Raw genomic sequence first — 10000 nt, 5'->3', positions numbered from 1 at the left:
CATTTAATAGGTCACAGATACATTCCTTAGTATTTTTGTTGGCAACACAGCTCCATACTCAGCATGATGATTGCATACTGCTCGTGCAATAGCTCGTTTTACCTGCATCATACAACCATAGGACACTGATATTTCAATTTGGTGAACATTTTCTATATGCTTCTTCAGTCGTTCTTCTCCATGCATTTTTAAGCATTTCCACAGAACAAATGTGGTTTCGTGTTCTACTCTGTGTCGTATGGTGCTTGTCTTAGTAACATGGCATGTACCATGGTAGGTGTTGTCAATGAAAATCTGTGAAAAGATGCATGAAATCCTTGTCCTGCTTTGTAGTAGGTTGGCCACGGCACCAGCAACCCGCTGAGATACTACCGCTTGAGAATTATGTGGTGCTTTAACTGGCCTGACATTACTATATCTGATCATTCTCTCTGGTTATGGTTCACTTTCACTTTGCCTACACATACACTGAATAGTCTGGCCTATTCCTTACAGATTCTCTTCTGTCCTCATACACCTGACAACACTGAGATTATCAAACAATTCTTCTTCACCCAAGGGGTTAACTACTGCACTGTAATTGTTCAGTGGCTACTTTCCTCTTGGTAAGGGTAGAAGCGACTCTTTAGCCATGGTAAGTAGCTCTTCTAGGAGAAGGACACTCCAAATATCAAACCATTTTTCTGTAGTCTTGGATAATGCCATAACCTCTGTACCATGGTCTTCTGCTGTCTCTTGGGTTAGAGTTCTCTTGCTTTTGGGTACACTTGGGCATACTATTCCATCCAATCTCTCTTCCTGAGGTTTTGTTAAAATTTTTATAGTTTAAATAGGAAATATTAATTTTAATGTCGTCACTGTACTTTAAAAATTTTATTCTTCCTTGTTTCCTTTCCCCACTGGGCTATTTTCCATGTTAGGGCCCCTGGGTTTATATCATCTCGCTTTCCCAACTAGGGTTGTAGCTTAGAATGTAATAATAATAATGATAATAATAATATGATTATACATTTTAATATTTCTTTGACCTTGCAGGATGGATGGACCTTGAAGAATAATATTCATGACGCTCCGAAGCTCTTCTGGTACGGGAGAAGAAAGTCAGTCTGACAAAAAATGATCCATTGAATGATTTCTCCTAAGACAAAGCTTACGTAAAATCACCGCGGCCCACATCAACAATGAAGCATCATCTTGGTTAAGTAGGGTATCATGGCTTTTGTAACTAAGACAGCAACGTTAGTAGAATTAGAAATGTATATTTCTTTCACTTTTGCAAACTCGTCCCATTTAGGAACATGATCCAGAAGATGATCTTTAAATCGTGTTGAATAAGGCTCCCTGGTGTCCAGACATGGACTCCCTTGTTTCTCCATCAGTGTCCGATAAATGTGACGAAGAGAGGAGAGCTTAAAAACTGAGTCAGAATCCTCAACAATGGCAATTTTTTGTGCCATGACGACTGTGTCAAACTAAGGTTGAGCAAGGCCTGTGGAAGCCGGCCTGTGTACAACACGTCCAGAATCTTGAAGATGCAAGTACCATTTAACATGATAGTAAGTGTCACCGGCATGGGCATCGGCAGCTTGTGCAACCAGTTTTCCATCACCTGATAATTATTAAATAACTTTGCCCAGCTTTTAAGGTTGGCTTGGTCTTGTCGTCTCCATCGCAGAGGACAGAGAATATTTTACCTTTTTCTGTTCCATGAGAAGTCCGAGCTGATCGCAGTTTTTTGGTTGAAGCTTGTGCAGTGGTTTCCTGCTTTTGACGCAGTCTCTTCGCACGAGAACTACTGCAGTAGCTCTGCAAGTCTTGTGGTATTTGCAATTTTTCAATCAAAGAGTGTTTGCTATTCCCGGAACATCGTCTAGTTGTTCCAACGACGCTGCAAAACCAGAAGGAACCACATTGATTTCTTTGAAGCCATTTAATCTCTTTCAAAACTTAAAATTCTTTCCTCCTTTGGTGATTGTAAATGTTCATCTTTGTCAGATTGACAGAGACAACAAACCTGCCAGCTGGTACTACACATTTTCACAAATCACACGTCAATGTTTCTTTCATCACCACCAACACGTCACACACATCGGAAGAGAAAAATAAAAAGATTATTTAAGGGGGTAGAATAGATGTCTTAAATTAACTTATAACGACAAAACAGTTCAAGATTCTATTCGGTAAGTATGAAAACAAAAGAGAAATAAATAAATTTGAAAGTACCCACAATTGAACAGCAAAGTCTGAAATATCACCTGTCACAGCTGTCTTTTAAAAAAAAAATAAAATATATTCAGAATATTCGATATTTTATGCAAAATTTGAGCTAAGATTCGGATTCCTTGTGATCGAAAATCCCTATAAAGTGCTATTATACGATAATGTATGACCTTTAGTCGTGAAGTTATCATAAAATTAAAAACCAAGTGGCGGCCATATTCGATTTTGCCAATATTGCGGCCCAAATGATCATCGACTTCGGCGCCCTCAACAAATGAGTTCAGTATGGCGTAACCAACATCTGTGCCAAGTTTCATGCTTGTATATGAATTTGCACAATGTTGCCCTAATATTTCCCTATGCACCTAGACTAATGGGATATTATTATGCATTAGAGCATTGTCCATTGCACTGTAAAACGAAATTTTCTACTTTATCTTTTTCCACATATGGCTGTGTTTAGGCTCCGTCATATGCCCTTTGATAACCCTGAAAAAAACACTTGCTTGGCCATTCCTCTCCTCTATTGATAAGACAGTGGCATATTGGAACCACCCACTAATACTTATATTAAATTCGTACCATCTTTGAGAGCCCAGCTATTTGACACAGATTATCCCTTGTAAATTTGTAGCGCTGATCTTTACCCATACTATATTAGTGAAGTCTTATATCCAGACCTCTAGAGTAAAAGATTAAACATCTGCTTCAGCGCTACCTACATTCGTAATCATATTACCATTCATTTAGCAGCTACATTCCCTCAAGCTAATTTTATAATCCTTAGTTTTGAATCTAAGACTTTCCCTCTCTTGGTATTTCCTCCAAATTGTGTTCGCTTATTCCAGAAAGGACGTAATTCTGTTTGCCATGACCAATGGATTCATTCATTGGCAGACATCGAACTTCACCATGAAAAAACTGGGACATTGGACGCCACACCTAATGATATCCGCCCCATTCTACTCATAGACAGACCAAAACTGTGGCTATGAAGACAGAACCTCCTTTCAACTGAAAACATATTTTTTGCCCATTGAAGAGAATCCACCAATCAACAGTGCAGTGACTTTAAAAAGAAATTACTCTCTCACAACCCTTCTTGATTTCAACTTGTTCATCTCATCAATTTAGTGTCTGCAAATAATTTATTATTTTTTCAACAGGAGAAATGTGACTTTATCTTTGTGTTATCTTGCCCTAAGTGAAAAAAAAACAAGTTAATAACCTATTTTAACTCTCAAAGTGGAATCCCCGCCCCCTTAAAGGCTTAATGAGGCAGAGTAAGGAAGAGTGACGTTGCCTTATTAAGCAGGGCAATACCCTAAAGATTGACCATATTACATATTATGATCAGCGCCTAAGCCCCCTCTCCACCAAAGCTAAGACTAAGGAAGGCTTAGCAATGTCTGCTGATGAATCAGCAGATAAACCTATAGACTCGCCAAATATGGACGTTACCAGCTGCCACCACTATCACAACCAAGACCTACAGAGTCTATCTGTAGATCTTGATCACAACTCTCCGTAAATCGTATCTCTATGGTTAATCAGAAAATGGTCCTTCGTCATTTGTTCCTTTTTAATCTAACACTCAACTATCGAAGTTAGAGGAACAAAGGTGTACACGTTAGAGGGTATGCAGTGATTCACAGACCGATGTGCTTAGTGTTTGCCTTTCAAACGTGTGGTAAAAAAAATGGCCCACTTTATTTAGGCCTCAGTACTTGTCTTCAAAAGAAGTAGTGCCAGGAATATTCAGCAGCAATTCCTATTAACAAAAGTTAAATTATTCAAGGACACCAAATAGGTAAGATGTACAAGTTAGAATAGAGAACAGGTCTTCGACGAGGGCCTATAGAAGGACTGCATACGGATGTCCATTATCATTATCCACCAAAGGTAGGACCATTAACAGTTGGCAATGGTTGTTGATGACTCACCAGTTAGATCTATAGGCTCCACTAGGATGATGACTTTGCAGACTATAAATTATAGGGCTTAAACGGCAATCGAAATCCAGCCCAACAGAATGCAACGCAGCGACATTTCCAATAGTAAACATGACATTGCTAATCAATTCAATGGAGAGACTTTATTTCTCCAACCAAAACAATATCAATCTCTATTTAGGAATAAGATGGAAAAAATTGTATTTCTTCCTTAGAATTATCCCAATTTTATAACATTTTTACATTTTTAAAATTACACTTACTATCCATTCAACCATGGAATTTCCATGTGACTGTCTCTCTGTCTTCCCTATATCTCTAATATTAAAATTGGTTATAATGCTCTCTTGCAACGAAAGGAAACCAGTCTTCCTGAACTCATATTTACCCTAGATATATTTCTTTTTTACATTTCTCCAATATTGTTTTTAGATATTTCATTGATATATAAAGTTCAAATATTTCCACATTCACCCACCACCTCTACTCTATCGATTCTTTTTTCGGTTTGAAAGCAATGAATATATTCTCCTTTATTGTTTCCTTACTAGAAAAAAAAAGGATTGCATCTCACAATACTTATCAATATTTCAAAATACATATAAAAATATAGTTACGTGATAAGAATGCTTTAGGAATATAAACACTTTTTCCTTAATTTTTGCAAATAATAATTGTTTACATGTCTATAGAATTGAATGTATCAACAATATTTCTCTACAATAAATAAATTTTCCTTTTGTGAACTTACCTTTATTTTTTATGGCAAAATCAAGCACTGATCATAAGTTATAATGATTAATAATAGTTTTCTCCAAAAATATTACATAGTAAAAAGTATATTTCATTACAATAGTTATTATTACTGTCACTATATATATATATATATATATATATGTGTGTGTGTATATATATTTATATATATATCTATATATACATATCTATCTATCTATCTGCATATATATAATATATATATATATAGATATATATAAATATATATACACACACATATATATATATATATATATATATACAAGTTACCTAACAATCTCCTCTTTTTTCTAATTAGATTAATATTAGTAGTTAACCCATTTAGTTTTTCCGAATAACAACACTTGTATGTCTCATCATCCATATTCCTTTGCTTCATAATTATTCAAATAATTCCAAATCTATGATCACAATGATTATTAATTTTTTACCTAATAACTGATTTAATAGAAATTTTAAGTTACTGAATACTTATTACCATTATTATTATTATTATTATTATTATTATTATTATTATTATTATTATTATTATTATTATTATTATTATTATTATTATTATTATTATTATATTTTTAGGGATTGTGAATTCCCGTATATGTGTACAGGATTAATACGTTTAGTAAGAAAGATCTCAACAAGAATCAAAACTCTATTTGGCAATTTTTATGATTATATTAACATTATAGTTGTGAAATATTGGGGCAAATCCTTCTTTTTTAACAAACGTCATCATAGAATTCAAACAAAAATCATCTGTATAAGTGAACGACCTTTCGATAAATACCTAGAAAAGTTTTCCACAAGACTAGAATGAAAAATTTACGTTCAACGAAGTTGGATTTGATTCTAGAATATCTGACTTAAAATGCAACAATAGTCGAACTCAAAATAGATGCGCTGTTAAAAGGGACTCGGAGAAAAGACCAAAATATCAATGAAGAGAGAGAGAGAGAGAGAGAGAGAGAGAGAGAGAGAGAGAGTATTTAGATGATTCGTAAGGAACATATATATATACATACATACATATATATATATATATATATATTTATATACATATATGTATATATATATATATATATACATATATATATATATATATATATGTATATATATGTATATATGCATATGTATATATACATATATATATATATGTATATATATAATGTATATATATATATATATATATATATCGTATATATATATATATATATATATATTTATGCAGAATATATATATATATATATATATATATTTATTTATACAGGATATATATATATATATATATAAATATATATATATATATATATATATAAATATATATATATATATATATATATATGTTTTTTTCAAAAAGGCCCATAAAAGAAACACAGGAAATATGAATAAATCACACTATATTTCGGTCAATAAACATCGACCCTCTTCAGGATGTAAAGTGAAAGTGAGAATTACAGTGGAGAGTGACGGTTTATATATGAAAGAAAAAGGGTGTGTTCAATTGTTCTATAGTTGTTATAATTGCTGGAAGGATTAGCTAAATTTAATTACATCCAGGTGCGTGTTCTTATTGTTGAGCCGCTTGGAAGAAGTCTTGACCTCTGATGCATGTCCGGTGGTCGGTCTCCGTAGATTATCTTCTTAATGATAGGGTTGAGAAGAGTATTGTCCACTGTGTCAGCTTTCCATTGGCCCCCAGATAGGTTTATTGTGTTTGATTGATTTATGATGGCTGATTCCAGGATTTTCCTTCTGTACGGACAGGTACTCTTAAAAAGCAAAGACGACTCACTCCAGTTAATCCGGTGCCCTAAATCCCTAAGGTGAATGAAAATCCCCGAGTTTTCATACCCATATCTTACAGATCTTTTGTATCCGGATAATCTTTGAGATAGCGAACGGCCAGTTTGCCTAACGTACACTTTTTCACAGTCCCTACATGTTATTTTGTAAACGCCGGCTTCTATTTCTCTTTTATTTTGATAAACATTAATAAGGGCGCTTCCTATGGTCTTTGGATATGAAAAAACAAAGGGGTTCTCAGCTTTGATATGATTTGTTATATTTTTAATACCTTCTATATATGGGAGTTTTATCTTATTTTTAAAATCTCTTTGGTTAGTAACATCATGATCTTTATAATATATCGTGTTGGCTTTGTTGATGGCCTTTTCTATGACATACGTCGGGTAGAATAGCTGGGCGAGTTGTTTACGGATGATTTCAAATTCTTTATTTAGGTAGGCTGGGGAACAGATTCTCAAACCTCTAAGAAATAGATTACAAGCTACTCCAATTTTCACAGAAATGTCGTGATAACTAAAGAAATGAATGTAGGAAATAGAGAAAGTTGGTTTTCTATACACAGTGAAATTATACCCCGTCGATTCCCTTATAATTAGTAAGTCCAAAAAAGCTAATTTTCCATCTTTTTCCCATTCAGTTTTAAATTTTATGCTAGGGACTAGGGAATTTAGATTATTGAAAAATATATTGAAATCTCCCCAGCTATCATCCCAATATGTGAAAATGTCATCAACATAGCGTTGCCAAACCATGTTCGTAGGTTTAATTGTTGTTAAAATTTCTGTTTCAAAGTATTCCATGTAGAGGTTAGCTAAAATTGGAGATAACGGGCTGCCCATACTACAACCAAATTTCTGTTTGTAAAAATTTCCGTTGAAAGAGAAAACGTTATTTGACACGCTTAGTTTAATTAACTTAATTGTTTTTTCAATACCGAGGGGGAAGTGATCTTCGTAAGGGATTAATTTTTCCCTCAAGAAACCTAATACGTCGTTGATCGGGACCTTTGTAAATAGGGATTCTACGTCAAGACTCAAGAGTTTTACATTGTTTACCGGGATATTTAATCTATTGAATTTCTGGATGAAGTCCTCTGCATGCTTAATATGAGCTGAAGAAAAGCTCCCTAGAAAGGGAGACAGCAAGTCTGCTAACCATTTTGATATATTATATATAAATGACCCTTTACATGAGACGATTGGGCGTAAGGGAATACCGTCCTTATGAGTTTTTGGGAGCCCGTAAAAATATGGCAACGAAGGGTTCATGACTTTGAATTTTTCTAAGACCTCGATGTCTTTTTTATTATTTCCGATTTTTCTTACGGATTTGAAAAACTCCGGAGCAACGGAGTTACGGGGATATTTTGTTAGCTTTTCATATGTAGTGTCATCGTTTAAGAGTTGTTGAACTTTGTTGACATACGTCTCTTTATCAAGAATGACTATTTTTCCGTCTTTATCCGATTTTATGATGATGATGTTATCGGTTTTGTTTAATGAAAAAATTGCATTATGAAACCTTCTGGGAAGCGGATTTTTACTGTTACTTTGTTTTAATGCGATATATATTAGAACAAAGTAACAGTAAAAATCCGCTTCCCAGAAGGTTTCATAATTAAGCATGCAGAGGACTTCATCCAGAAATTCAATAGATTAAATATCCCGGTAAACAATGTAAAACTCTTGAGTCTTGACGTAGAATCCCTATTTACAAAGGTCCCGATCAACGACGTATTAGGTTTCTTGAGGGAAAAATTAATCCCTTACGAAGATCACTTCCCCCTCGGTATTGAAAAAACAATTAAGTTAATTAAACTAAGCGTGTCAAATAACGTTTTCTCTTTCAACGGAAATTTTTACAAACAGAAATTTGGTTGTAGTATGGGCAGCCCGTTATCTCCAATTTTAGCTAACCTCTACATGGAATACTTTGAAACAGAAATTTTAACAACAATTAAACCTACGAACATGGTTTGGCAACGCTATGTTGATGACATTTTCACATATTGGGATGATAGCTGGGGAGATTTCAATACATTTTTCAATAATCTAAATTCCCTAGTCCCTAGCATAAAATTTAAAACTGAATGGGAAAAAGATGGAAAATTAGCTTTTTTGGACATACTAATTGTAAGGGAATCGACGGGGTATAATTTCACTGTGTATAGAAAACCAACTTTCTCTATTTCCTACATTCATTTCTTTAGTTATCACGACATTTCTGTAAAAATTGGAGTAGCTTGCAATCTATTTCTTAGAGGTTTGAGAATCTGTTCCCCAGCCTACCTAAATAAAGAATTTGAAATCATCCGTAAACAACTCGCCCAGCTATTCTACCCGACGTATGTCATAGAAAAGGCCATCAACAAAGCCAACACGATATATTATAAAGATCATGATGTTACTAACCAAAGAGATTTTAAAAATAAGATAAAACTCCCATATATAGAAGGTATTAAAAATATAACAAATCATATCAAAGCTGAGAACCCCTTTGTTTTTTCTTATCCAAAGACCATAGGAAGCGCCCTTATTAATGTCTATCAAAATAAAAGAGAAATAGAAGCCGGCGTTTACAAAATACCATGTAGGGACTGTGAAAAAGTGTACGTTGGGCAAACTGGCCGTTCGCTATCTCAAAGATTATCCGAACACAAAAGATCTGTTAGATATGGGTATGAAAACTCGGGGATTTTCATTCACCTTAGGGATTTAGGGCACCAGATTAACTGGAGTGAGTCGTCTTTGCTTTTTAAGAGTACCTGTCCGTACAGAAGGAAAATCCTGGAATCAGCCATCATAAATCAATCAAACACAATAAACCTATCTGGGGGCCAATGGAAAGCTGACACAGTGGACAATACTCTTCTCAACCCTATCATTAAGAAGATAATCCACGGAGACCGACCACCAGACATGCATCAGAGGTCAAGACTTCCTCCAAGCGGCTCAACAATAAGAACACGCACCTGGATGTAATTAAATTTGGCTAATCCTTCCAGCAATTATAACAACTATAGAACAATTGAACACACCCTTTTGCTTTCATATATAAACCGTCACTCTCCACTGTAATTCTCACTTTTACTTTACATCCTGAAGAGGGTCGATGTTTATTGACCGAAATATAGTGTGATTTATTCATATTTCCTGTGTTTCTTTTATGGGCCTTTTTGAAAAAACATGTTAAACTGTTCGATTACAGTTATAAATAAGACATATATATATATATATATATACATATATATATAT

The sequence above is a fragment of the Palaemon carinicauda genome, chromosome 23, assembly GCF_036898095.1.
Source record: "Palaemon carinicauda isolate YSFRI2023 chromosome 23, ASM3689809v2, whole genome shotgun sequence".
NCBI classification, from domain to species: Eukaryota; Metazoa; Arthropoda; class Malacostraca; order Decapoda; family Palaemonidae; genus Palaemon; species Palaemon carinicauda.
This window is presented reverse-complemented; position numbering follows the sequence as displayed.